This window comes from Balaenoptera borealis (genome assembly GCF_965194805.1).
Source record: "Balaenoptera borealis genome assembly, chromosome: 19".
Lineage (NCBI taxonomy): Eukaryota > Metazoa > Chordata > Mammalia > Artiodactyla > Balaenopteridae > Balaenoptera > Balaenoptera borealis.
Window position 1 is genome coordinate 54,433,915 of NC_138878.1, and position 13,465 is coordinate 54,447,379.

Consider the following 13,465-nt stretch of genomic DNA (forward strand, 5'->3'; position numbering starts at 1 on the left):
TCAAGGGAAAAATTCCATAGATCAAGGTCACCTGACAGGCAAGAATTTTCAAGAGAAGGAAAGCAAGTCATATCCTGACATAGAAAAGAGGATTTCAGGAAACAAGGGGAAACGACAAGCTACCTTGCAGGTGCCTTGTGGATGTTCAACAGCCATTCTTTACTCCACTCTGGAAGACTCTGCAAGCAGAGAAGAGCTGGAGAAAGAGAAAGGAATCAGGAAAAACCAGGCTCTTCTGGGAGCCCAAGTCAACCTACCACCCACCACCTACAGATATTAGGTCAGACAAGTCTTGGGCGTCCTGCTCAATACCAGCATTACAGACAAGCACGGTCATTTGCAGTTCTGGGCAGAATGTGTTCCTGAGCTCACAGAGGTCTCCTGGTAACAGAGCGCTGGAGTCACAAAGGCACAGACAAAGGCGCCCCACACCTACAGTGCAATATGGATACATAATCATAGGAACTCACACCACGGGCACACAGGCACCACAGACCTCAACAAAATGGGCTGCAGACGGCCACGCAATCATACACACCCCGGGGAGAGTCAGTCACAATCGCAGTCATAGGCACCCCCACGTACTCACATTCCCAGTGACATACATTATGGGGGCACAATGACAAATTCACACGCACCCTACCACCAACAATATCACACACACACACACACACACCAAGGGGAAACAGTCACAAATCTCACAGTTAAGCCATCCCACACCCACGGCTCAGCAAATGATCATAAATACACACACACACACACACCAAGTGTATACACAGTTTTACAACCGCGGTCAAGGAACCTCACACTCGCAAACAGTGCCACACCCGGTCACACAATTAAACCCCCATCACACTTGCACAATCAAAACCACAATCAAGCCCGTCTCCCGCCCTCACAGTTTGGTACAAGGTCACACAGACACAGAGACACAACCACAATCAGACACACACTCCTCAAGATCTCCCCTTCCCAGCTGGCTCCCGTAGAGGCCGAAGGTTCCAGACACTCCCGGCTCCAACCCCGGGCTCCAGGCCATCTCACCTACGACTCCTCCGGTCTGGTCAGCACCGCTTCACTCTACTTGAAACAAATAGAGCCCAACACCTCACACAGTACCCTGAGGCCGTTTGCCCCAGCCCGTCAGAAAATCCCGTCCACTCCTCAGGAGAAGATCTAGTTCTCGCGGGAGGGAGCACTAGGCCTAGAGGCCTCTGGGAGATGTAGTCCAGAAAGCGACAGGCTGCTAAAAGCTATCTCCTCTTCATCCTGATTCCCCCTGGCCGCGGAAGCCTGGATCCGGCAGCGCACCTGAGGCTTCCGCGAGTCTCAGCTGACAAGAACTCCCTCGACCAAACTTTAGTCAAGTCGCCTGCACTGACTCCATCACCCTGCCCACTGGCTATAAATCTCCAGCTACTGTTACATACCCAGTTGAGTTCAATTTCTCTTCCCTATTGCGATAGTCTTTATAATAAAGTCTTCCTTATCTGTTTACCTTGTCTGGTGCAACTTCTTTGACACATCCCAGCCTCAGGTTGCGGTTCTTTCAGGTTTTGGCGCTCACCCTGCAACATCCTGGGCCTCACGGCCTCCTGGGAAATGTAGTCCAGGATTTTGCCAGCGGCGGAGTGGACCCGGCCAAGATAGACTGCGTTCCCTAGGCGCTGAGGCGGTACGTGGCCTCAGTTAAATGCCCAGGAGGCTGCTAAGAATTGCGCTTTGCCCTGGGAGCGTGCAGATGCCTAGAGGCAAGCTGCTGCGGAAAGTGTCGGGGAGCCAGAAGGGCGAACCCGAATGCGGGACGTGAGTGTCTGGGACCAAAGCAGCCTAAAGAGTTTGAAGGGGAGAAATCCACAAGCCCAATCACGTATGCGAGAGTGGGTGAAGGAGAGCCCGAATGTGAGACCGTGATGAGATTGCGTGTGTGACTACATTTAGGGGTTAGTTAAACGGAAGAGAGACTGCATGCAGGTAAAATTGATGAGTGTGAGAGAGAGGTGGGATCAAGATTATAAGTGGCTTTGTAAGGATGGAGGGTCATATTGTGGGCTTGTGTGGTTGGGAGTAATTGTGTGTGTGTGTCTGTGTGTGCGTGGTAGGGCAAGATTGTGTGTGTATGAAAGTATGTGTGTCATCACGTGATTGTGGGCCACTGCATGGGTGGCTGAGATAGTGGAGGAATCTGAATCCTCTCAGCCTCATTTCCTCTTCAAACGGAGATAATAGGGTATGTCTTCCCGCAGATTCAATTTTAAGGAGAAAAAGCTCCCTGTTGATATAATAAATAACTTATACCATTTTAATATAAACACTTAAGATTCCAAACATTTTGTTCTGGAATGGAATACTGAATCAGTATGGCTTTTTTTTTTTTTTTTTTTTGCTGTGTTGGGTCTTCGTTTCTGTGCGAGGGCTTTCTCTAGTTGCGGCGAGCGGGGGCCACTCTTCATCGCGGTGCGCGGACCTCTCACTATCGCGGCCTCTGTTGTTGCGGAGCACAGGCTCCAGACGCGCAGGCTCAGTAGTTGTGGCTCACGGGCCCAGTTGCTCCGCAGCATGTGAGATCTTCCCAGACCAGAGCTCGAACCCGTGTTCCCTGCATTGGCAGGCAGATTCTCAACCACTGAGCCACCAGGGAAGCCCCAGTATGGCTTTTTAAACAGGGTGTATTTTATTATGGGGGTGCCTGTTTTGGGTTATGTCCACAAACTTATCCCCAGACGTTTTTCTCTTCTCTGTTCCTTGGGAGACATTGATGAGGTAAATATTCAGAGATGTGATTGTTCAGTTCAACCAGGAGGTTCAGCCACAATTAAATGATGTTTAGAGGAAGTTGTATAGGTATATGATGCTGGAGAACTAGAGCAACATAGCCACATTAGGTATGGATAGCTTCTCCGTATAATCCAACTTTTGAAAGTAAAGTGACATCTCTGATATATTTAGAATCTTTACATGGCATAATGGTTTCAGCTTTGAGATGTAGGCTTCAGATATTCTAGAGCCCTCTGTGACATGATTGTATATGCTCAACCTTTAAGGCAAAAGGTTATTTACTTTGTTCCTCTTTATATGGTAACTTCCTTAAAGGCCCAAGGTCAGTCTGAGTTTGGAGATGGTGCTTGAATTCAAGCCTTTTGTGATTTTCCTATATACAGGCTCTCACGTCACCAAACTGCATGAAATCTTCAAGTTGGGACAAGAAGATAGGCCATGGGTGGTGAGTAGAAGAAATGAAAAGGAGTGGGAGCCTTTTCTGTACAAGTGAGTGAGTGGGAGCCAGGCAGATGTGCCTGGGACAAGGGAGAGCACAGATAGATGTTCAGTGAAGGAATTTACACCATAAAATGTTTTCCAGGTTTTGCTATATAGACCCTACTCTTCTTGAGTTTTAGTTGATGTGAATCCTTCACTCATCATTCTTCCTCTATCAGTGCCCTCTTTATTTAAGCAGATCCTAGAGGACCATATTCTCTTCATTCTCATAGCCTACATATGCAGTCAGTCCTTCATACATCTGCAGTCTTTGAAGACTCTTATTGTTTCACGCTGCTGTTTCTTCTTATTACATTCCATTTTCTATCTTTCCATTGCTAAAAGCTTCAGGGTTATAGTTTACCATTGTCATTGACATCCCACAGTCATATTTCAGCAATCTCCATTACCACAAGAAGCTGCTAGCTTAGAAATCATTACTACTTTCCTCTTAGCTCCCCTCTCTGCCAAGTTTTTTATTTCATAATTGTTTTTAAAGGAATCATCTCATCGATTTTAAAAATTTAAATAAGGTTATAGTGAAAAAACAAGTCTCCCTTTCAGTATTTCTCTTCTCCACATGCATCTATGGTGACTAGTTTCTTATGTTAACTACTTTGAGTTATTCTATGATTATACCAACATATCTGTATATATAACATCTTTATTTTCCACAAAGGTTAGTATAGTATAAAGCACCTTGTTTTTTACTCACTAGTATTTCTTAGAAGACATTCCATATTAATATATATTCCTTATTCTTTCTTATGATGGTATAATGCTTTATGGTTGGGGAAATGTCATACTTTAATTAATACTATGTTAGTGAATTTTTAGGATGTTTTCAGGTTTATGCAATTTTGGAATGAAATCCTTATATATTCAGCTTTGCACAGATGTGCATGTGCATCTTTCGATTTCTTCTAAGAAGTGCTGGGTCAGAGGTTATGTATAAGTATTTGCAGTCCACAAAAGATGAATCACTTTTCATTTCCACCAAAAAATTTATGGAAGTGCCTATTTCCTGTTGCTGTCAAAATGTATCTCTTCATTCAGCAGATATTTATGGAGCCCTTTATCTGTGCCAGGTGCTGTTCTAAGCCCTAGGAAAGCATCAGTGAACAAAATGGTCCAAATTTCCTGTCCTCAAGGAGTTTACATTCTAGTCTGGGAAAGTGACCAGTGAACGTGTAAATGAAGTATATAGTGTTCCAGATAAAGGTAAGATCTGTAGAGAAAAATGAAGCTTGGAAATAGGATAGTGAGTGACAAAATAGAATGGTTAGGAAAAGCCTTCCTAAGAAGAAAATATTTGAGCAAAAACAAAAGGAAGAAGCAGTGACATTTGAAGATATTTGGATAAAGATCATTATAAGCAGAGAAAACAGCTAAACATAAATGCCGTAAGTTAGATACAAGCCTGGTGTATCCAAGGAGCAGTAAGTAGGCCAGCGTGACAAAGTAGAGAGTAGTAGATGAGGTGAAAGAGCTAATGAGAGGACAGATTATGTAAGGCCTTGGAGAATATTTTAAGAAGTTTGGTTAGTCTTAGCAAGATGTAAAAGCAATAGTGGGTTTTGAACAGAAGAGTGACATGATCTTATATTTAAAAGACATCATTTGGGGTGCTGAGTAGAGAGTAGGGTGTAGGGGGACAAAAAAGGAAGCAGGGAAACTAGCCAGTGGGCTGTTGGAATAATCCAGGTAAGAGATGATAATGATGACTCGGTCTATGGTGATAGCAGTGGTAGTTAGGAGAAATAGTTGGATTCTAGATATATTTTGAAGATAGAGCTAAATGGATCCGGTAATAGATTTGATGTGTGATATGAGAGAAAGAGAGGAACCTAGGCCAACCCAAATATTGCAGCCCAAGAAACTAGAAGACCAGAATTGTCATTTACTAAGATAAAACTATAGAATGAGCAAGTTTTAGTGGGTAGATCAAGAGTTTGGTCTTTGCTCTGCTAAACCACTGAGATCAGTGAGATAAGAGGAGAATTCTAAGGAAATCTATTAGGATAAAACTAAATATAGTAACAGGTTGTTTTGGGTTGAACGGTGACACCCCAGAGATATGTCCACATCCTAACCCCCAAGACCTGTGAATGTGACCTTATTTGGAAAAAAGGGTCTTTACAGATGTAATTAAGTTAAGGATCGCTAGCTGAGATTATCCCGAATTATCTGGATGTGACCTAAATCCACTTACAATAGACAGAAGATGAGAAGATATAGAAGAAGGCTGTGTGAGGGCAGAGGCAGAGATTGAAGTTATGCAGCAACAAGCTAAGAACACCTGAGTCTAGTTCTGATTGTTGCTTTGTGTTTTGGGAGTGTCTTGATTTTTCTTGCCTTTTCATATGCCTTGAAATTTTTTGTTGTTGTTGAAAGCCAGACATTTTGTTTAGGACAGTAGTGTGCAGAAAAGGATTAACATAGCAGACCTGAGACTTCTTATCCTTAGAAAGGCCTGCTTGAAGTTTGGCCCTTGGCTTGCAACCAGAACTTGAAGTTTGAGAAGATTCCCATTATCCTCACTGATAAGGATGGCTTATTATGCCTAAAGTGTTTGTGCAAACAATATAATTTATGCTAAATACCTGCTTTCCTTCTGAGAGTCTGAAATTCTGGTATGTGCCAGGCAGAGACTGCCTATGTGACCAGGCCCCAATAAAAACCCTAGGTACTGAATTTCTAATGAGCTTCCCTGGTTGGTACCATTTCACATGTCTTGTTACAACTCATTGCTGGGGGAATTAATGGCCTGTGTAACTCTACTGGGAAAGGATCCTTGGAAACATGTGGCTGGTTTTTCCTGGACTTTGCCCAATGCACCTTTTCTTTTTTGCTGATTTTGCTTTGTATTGTTTTGCTGTGAGTTCTCCCAGTGAATCACTGAACCTTGGAGGGAGGGTTGATCTGGGGTCCTGCAACACCATAGTAACTGAGGAAAATAGTTTTTATGCCTGAATGGGGGCATACATTTACTTCTGCAAAGCCTTTAGTGTGGAGTTTTGAGTTAATCCAGTTAGGAATTTTAACAACTAAGCAAGGTAAGAGAGTCATACAATTTGATTGCATTTATGTAAATTTCAAAGATAGATAAGTGACAAACCAAGATATTATTACATTAACAATCAGGATAGTGGTCAGCTGGGGTCTGAGGGGTCAGAAATGATCATATGGGGTGGGCGTTTCTTCTTGAGGTACCCACAATTGTCATGGCACGAACACGGGTTGGAAAAGAATTTCCAGACACAAGGCAGAATGAAAAGAAGATAGAATTTATTAGAGGGAAGGGTCGCTGCCAGAACAGCGGGCCGACTTCCTGATAGCCACGGAGAGTCGACCCCGAGCAAGGGTTACTGGTCTGTTTTTATAGCCAGGGAACAAAGGAACCTGTGAGTCATCTGCTGATTGGGCAGGGTATGTATACTTTCAGTGTGCAGAGCGTGAGAGGAACGGGACAAATATCTTTCCTTATATGGGATGGGAAAGGGACAGGGCATGCTGCTTGGGAGGGCTCTGGGACATTGTAATGGTCGCAGTGGGACAGAGTGATAAGAGTCCTGTAACTCTTTGTTCCGGCAATGTTGGCCCTTTGAGTTTATCTTGTTCTTTGTCCTTGGAGCACCACAACAATGTACTGTTTCTTCACTTGTATGGCGTTACACTGAACTTACACATTCTATGCAGTTTTCTTCAGGTGTTTTCTATTTCACAATAAAAAAAAATTAAAGAAAAAATATTTAAAGGTTACCTGATGATTTTGAAAATATTGAAAAAAGTACTCCTCCATCAGAAAGTTTAGATATACATCTAAATGACAAGCACATAGGAAAGGACGCAAATGAGAAAAGCTGGCAAGTATTAACTTCAGCAAAAAGAATGGCTCAGACATGAATAACATTTACACAATACTAATGTAACCATGAACATTAATTTAAACCACTTTAAGGGTAATTGGAATAAGGTATTTGTCTGCTGATGTGAAGGATATTACACCTGGGTTCAAGGAGGAGTTCCAATGGCTACACAGACAGGGGACACCCCTCCCCCTCTCCCGAGTGGTGCCCCATAGATCCTCCCCTTTATCCTACCCTCAAGCCGGGGCTTGTGGGATAAGAGGTATCCACCCTGCCAGGCCGAGACTCAAGACCTTTCTGCCACATCATATGTGTCACATACCCAGGCGGCGAGCTTGCAAAGAAAAGAATTACACGCTCCTTCCAGAGGTATTTTCTACGGCTCTGGACTACATTTCCCAGGGGCCATCGCGTTCACGGCTACTTCCCGTCGAAAGACCGAGTTGGCTTATGGTCCAAGTTCCCAGAGAGGGCCATCTGCGGAGGAAGAGTAGCGTGGAGTCGTCAGTTGAGACTTGCGTTCTAAACGCTGCCTGGAATTCGTTGACGCTTTGCCAAAGATAGAGCGGTGTGAGGACAAGGTCTTTGCCGAGCGAAGTGACAGGGTCCAAGACCGAGGCCTGTGAATTGAGACCACTGGGCTCTGGGCTCTTAAAGGTTGTCCCGGCTCCAGACTACATTTCCCAGTGTCCGCCGTATCCGAGGCAAAGTTCTGCCCGCACACTGGCCCTTTCAGGACCATAGAAGGGGTCGTGCGCGAGTCCCTGAGGAACATCCACAGCTTGAGGGAACCGCAAAGTCGAGTGAGTCTAAGACCCGGAAGCGGAATGACCCCTGAGAGGCCGAGGCCGCGGGGGAGGGCAGTGAGGGGCTAACATTTTCGGAGTCTGAGGCTTTACCAGCCAGCAGGTGTGGGAAGGAAGACGGTGGGGAGTTGAGTATGCGTGTCCGCGCGCGCTAGCCATCGTGACAGGGAACCTTGGGTGCTTGTGTGAAATTGATACAGAAGCAAGGTGTGGGAGTGATCGCACGGGAACCGTAGAGGTGTGTGTGTGTGGACGGTGCGATGGTGACGGGAGCAGTATGTGATTGTAATTTAGGTGTGACTGTGCATGTATATGATTGTGACTGCGTCACCATGTGCGTGACCGTGTGTGTAAATATGGTAGCAGCAACTGTGGGGCCAGAGACAAAGAATTGAGCATTGCATTTAGTAACATTCACGGTCTTTCGTGAATGTGTGGAGAGCAGTTTCTGTGGGGCTATTAGTTGGATTGAAGTAGGGTAACGTAGAATGAGGGGAGAGGAATGGGAGACAGTGTAGACCACATATTCGAAGAGTTTTTCTGTAAATATGAAAATGGAACAGCCGTTGGTGTGGGAGAAGTGACCTATCAGTATGCTGGTGGGAATGAGCCATGAGAGAAGGAAAAGAAGTACAGGTAAGTGTGAGTAAGCCAGGCTCATCTGTGTGGTGTGTACTGAAATTGCAAGAATAAAAGAAGGGTAGTAGCGTTGCAGCGAGTGAGCCAGGAGCTCAAGTTTTGAAAAAACAAGGGGAAAGAAATATACAGTGTTTGGTAGATGTCAGCAACAGTGAGGTGTGGTGAGTTATATATGATCTCTTGGCATGAAATTCAAAGGTAGAGCTTTTGTGGAGGACGAAGAGAGAAAGGTCTGAGAGTAATAAGAACAAGGAGGACACCTGCCCCACTTCCAGACCCAGTGGCAAGAGGCTGTAGGGGGATTTAAAAAAACGTAGAGAGGGCTGCAAGAGTCCTCTGGAGAGAGCCAGGTTTCTGTTAGATCCAAAGGTGAACGGAGTGTTCAGGGAGGTGGTTGAGGATAAAAGAGGGGTTTATGACTGTGAATTCCAGAGGGCATACAGGAAAGTGTCAGGAGTTGAGGAGGGGTGAGAAAATGGGACATCCAACTGATGGGGAGTAGAGTGTCTGAAAAGAGAGATGATCAAGGAGCCTAGGGCTTTTTATGATGCACGTAAACATGGATGCAGGGGATACAGATGCTTATTCTGGTTGGATTCACGGCAGTGTTGGAGAGGTAGTGTTGGGCTAGAAAGGTGGACTTTTGAGAATTCCCTCCGAAAGAGGGAAGCTGAGGATGGAACATTTAAGAGTGGTTGGGGTAGGCAGAATAATGCCCCTCCAAGGATGTCTGGACACCTGTGAATGTGTTACCTTACAAGGCAAAAGGAACTTTGCAAATGGGATTAAGTTAAGGACCTCGAAGTGAGGAGATTATCCTAGATTATCCAGTTGGGCCCAAACTAATCACCTGGGTCCTTAAAGTCAGTAAATCTTTTCCAGCTGAGTTTAGAGTCAGAGGGAGATGTGATCACAGAACAGTGGTCAGAGAGATGCAAAGTTGCTGGTTAGATAAAGGAAGGTAGCCTTGAGCCAAGGAGTGTTGATGGCCTCTAGGAACTGGATAATGTAGGGAAATTAATTCTCCCCTAGAGCCTGCAGAAAGGAACACAGCCCTGCCGACACCTTGCTCTTAGCCCAGTGAGAACCGTGTCAGACTTTTACCTAACAGTAAGATAATAAAGTTGTATTGTTTTAAGCCACTGCATTTATAATTTGTTACTCAGTAGTGGAAAACTAATATAGTGGTATAGTTTCTTAGCCTCAGCTCTGTGGAAGGGTTTTGAACCGTGTGACATTAGGGGAACTCAATCCCTATTGATGAAATTTAGGACTTTAGGTAAAGCACATAGGCCCCCTCTTGTAATTTACAGTTTTGCTGCATTGTGATATTTTTTAACACTGGAATTTAATGAATTTTTCTTTGTGATCTAACATATGGTCAGTCTATAGTTATTTGTTTTGCACTTGGTTTATCTTGGATTGAGAGAAATGTGTTAAAATTCTCTATTATTAATGAAATTTTATCTTGTACAACCTGTAACTTCTGCTTCACGAAACTTCCTGCTGTTATTTGATATATAGATATTCATAATTGTTATATGTTTATTGTGAATGGTAGACTTTAGTATTTTAGCATCCTCAAGATCATGGCCCTTGCTTATTTGTTTGCATTTTGCCTTGTATATATTTCTCCATAATTTGTAAAATAAACCTTTTTTGAAGTTTATCATATATAGAGACAAGTGTATACATGATGATACAAACAACCAATACAATCAAAATTGTACACCTTGAGTTACCACAAAGGGAACACCCATGTAATAAGCCCCCAGATCAAGAAATAAACCATTGCCTGCATTCCAGAAGTCCCTCTTGTGCTCCTGTTCAGTCAGTAGCTTCCCCAAAGTAACCACCATACATCAGTTTCATCTGTTTTTGAACTTATGTGTAAGTAGAGTCATATAGTATATAACCTTTTGGCTTCTTTTTTGCAACATTATGTTTGTGAGATTCATCCATATTGTATGTAAATATAGCTTACTGTTTGCATTGCTAAATGCACTAGTGTTCCAGTGCATGAATATACCAACTATATTTGTCCATTCAACAGTTGTCATACAGTTGATAGACATTTAGAACTCTTTATGTCCCTTGTACCTGAAGGACAGCTTGGCTGCATGTCAGTTCTTTGACTCCCTCATTTGTTTTTCCACAAGTATATTGTAGGAGCTACCTCACTATTTGGGGCACTGAATTTAGCAGTCTAATGACAACTGAATTTCCTTTTTCTTATAGGTGACTTGATATTTTTATCTTGATTCCCCATGGATTTTAGTCTAATAATTTTATTAGGAAATGTTTTGGTACAGACAATTTGAGTCATTTTCTCCAGCAATATAGGGTGTATTTTCATTATGCATATTCATGCATTATTTCAGAAAATTATTCTTAAATATTAAAAATGTAGTTTTTAATATTCTCTTCTTGATTTGGATTTCATCTCTAGAGGCTCTGCTTAGTTGCAAGTTGGATCACTTCTTTTTTTTTAAATTAATTTTATTGAAGTATAGTTGATTTACAATGTTGTGTTAATTTCTGCTGTACAGCAAAGTGACTCAGTTATACATATATATATATATATATATATATATATATATATATACTTTTTCATATTCTTTTCCATTATGGTTTATCACAGGATATTTTTTTAACATCTTTATTGGAGTATAATTGCTTTACAATGTTGTGTTAGTTTCTGCTGTATAACAAAGTGAATCAGCTGTAAGTATACATATATCCCCATATCCCCTCCTTTTTGCATCTCCTGCCCACCCTCCCTATCCCACCCCTCTAGGTGGTCACAGAGTACTGAGCTGATCTCCCTGTGTGATGCAGCTGCTTCCCACTAGCTATCTATTTTACCTTTGGTAGTATCATGGGATATTGAATGTAGTTCCCTGTGCAATGCAGTAGGTCCTTGTTTATCCATCCGATATATAATAGTTTGCATCTGCTAATCTCAAACTCCCAATTCTATCCTCTCTCACCACCCCCCCATTGGCAACTACAAGTCTGTTCTCTATGTCTGTGAGTCTGTTTCTGTTTTGTAGATATGTTCATTTGTGTCGTATTTTAGATCCCACATATAAGTGATATCATGTGGTATTTGTCTTTCTCTTTCTGACTTACTTCACTTGGTGTGATAATCTCTAGGTCCATCCATGTTGCAGCAAATGGCATTATTTCATTCTTTTTAATGGCTGAGTAGTATTCCATTGTATATATTTACCACATCTTCTTTATCCATTCATCTGTTGATGGACATTTAGGTTGTTTCCTTGTCTTGGCTATTGTAAATAGTGTTGCTGTGAACATAGGGGTGCATGTATCTTTTCAAATTATAGTTTTGTCTGGGCATATGCCCAGGAGTGGGGGTTGCAGGATCATATGGCAACTCTATTCTTAGTTTTTTGAGGAACCTCCATTCTGTTTTCCATAGTGGCTGCACCAACTTACATTCCCACCAACAGTGTAAGAGGGTTCCCTTTTCTCCACACCCTCTCCACCATTTATGATTTGTGGATTTTAATGATGGCCATTCTAACTGGTGTTAGGTGATACCTCATTGTAGTTTTGATTTGCGTTTCTCTAATAATTAGCGATGATGAGCATCTTTTCATGTGCCTATTGGCTATCTGTATGTCTTCTCTGGAGAAATGTCTATTTAGGTCTTCTGCCCATTTTTTGATTGGGTTGGTTTGTTGTTATTGAATTGTATGAGAAGTTTGTATATTTTGGAAATTAAGCCCTTGTTGGTCACATCATTTGCAAATATTTTCTCCCAATCTGTAGGTTGTCTGTTCGTTTTGTGTATGGTTTCCTTTGCTGTGCAAAAGCTTATAAGTTTGATTGGGTCCCGTTTGTTTATTTTTGCTTTTATTTCTACCGACTTGGGAGACCTAAGAAAACATTGGTATGATTTATGTCCGAGAATGTTTTGCCTATGTTCTCTTCTAGGAGTTTTATGATGTCTTGTCTTATAGTTAAGTCTTTAAGCCATTTTGGATTTACTTTTGTGTATGGTGTGAAGGTGTGTTCTAACTTCATTGATTTACATGCGGCTGTCCAGCAAGTTGGACCACTTCTGACTTTCATTTTTTTCTTATAATAATTGTCATCTCTTTGTTTCATTTTGTTCCATTTGCTAACTTTTTTTAAAAATTTATTTTATTTATTTTTGGCTGCATTGGGTCTTCGTTGCTGTGCATGGGCTTTCCCTAGTTGCGGAGAGCGGGGCTACTCTTTGTTGCGGTGCATGGGCTTCTCATTGCAGTGGCTTCTCTTGTTGCAGAGCACGGACTCTAGAGTGCAGGCTCAGTAGTTGTGGCACACGGACTCAGTAGTCGTGGTTTACAGGCTCTAGAGCGCAGGCTCAGTAGTTGTGGCACACGGGCTTAGTTGCTCCGCGGCATGTAGGATCTTCCCGGACCAGGGCTCAAATCCATGTCCCCTGCATTAGAAGGTGGATTTTTAACCACTGCGCCACCAGGGAAGCCCCATTTGCTAACTTTTATATTTTTTGTTCCATGCTGTACTTTCTGTAGTATTTGTCATATGTTGTGCTCTTTGTAATTATTCTTCATTTCTAAAGTGGTTTTGCCTATGAAGTGGTTCTGTTTCATTCTTGAACTGTACTAGCTTTCATATGTGGTCTGCCTATCACTTCCTCCCCTTTCCTGAGATCATTGTACCATTTGTGCATGTAGTCTTGCTTCTGAGCTGTGATTGTATCATAACTTTTAAAAATTCATATTGGAATGTTAGCTAATAATTTTAATCTTCTCTGAAATGTTTAGTGAGTTTTCTTTATACATGGGGAATTTGGACACTCTTTTCAAACTTTTATCTAACAATATCTTTGGACACGGTGTTTCTAATTTTGTTTTTGGA

The 13,465-nt window shown here is 42.4% G+C and overlaps 2 protein-coding genes across 16 annotated transcripts in view; one reads left to right on the forward strand and one right to left on the reverse strand.

The window, feature by feature from the left end:
• The window catches only part of ZNF345 (zinc finger protein 345), a 50,889-nt gene extending 49,298 nt beyond the window's left edge, over positions 1–1,591 (reverse strand). For 6 of the 8 annotated variants that reach the window (XR_014237533.1, XR_014237534.1, XR_014237535.1 and 3 more), the window contains exons 1-2: positions 1,045–1,490; positions 124–196 (exon numbers count right to left, since the gene is read on the reverse strand). The gene's annotated coding sequence lies outside the window, so the exon portion shown is untranslated. The other 2 variants (XM_082367388.1, XM_082367387.1) reach the window with 2 other exon arrangements.
• The window catches only part of ZNF790 (zinc finger protein 790), a 95,077-nt gene that overhangs the window by 62,778 nt on the left and 18,834 nt on the right, over positions 1–13,465 (forward strand). Inside the window, exon 3 of one of the 8 annotated variants that reach the window (XM_082367337.1) lies at positions 4,347–4,479. The exons of 2 other annotated variants lie outside the window; for them this stretch is intronic. The gene's annotated coding sequence lies outside the window, so the exon portion shown is untranslated. 5 more of the 8 variants (XM_082367340.1, XM_082367341.1, XM_082367335.1 and 2 more) reach the window with 5 other exon arrangements.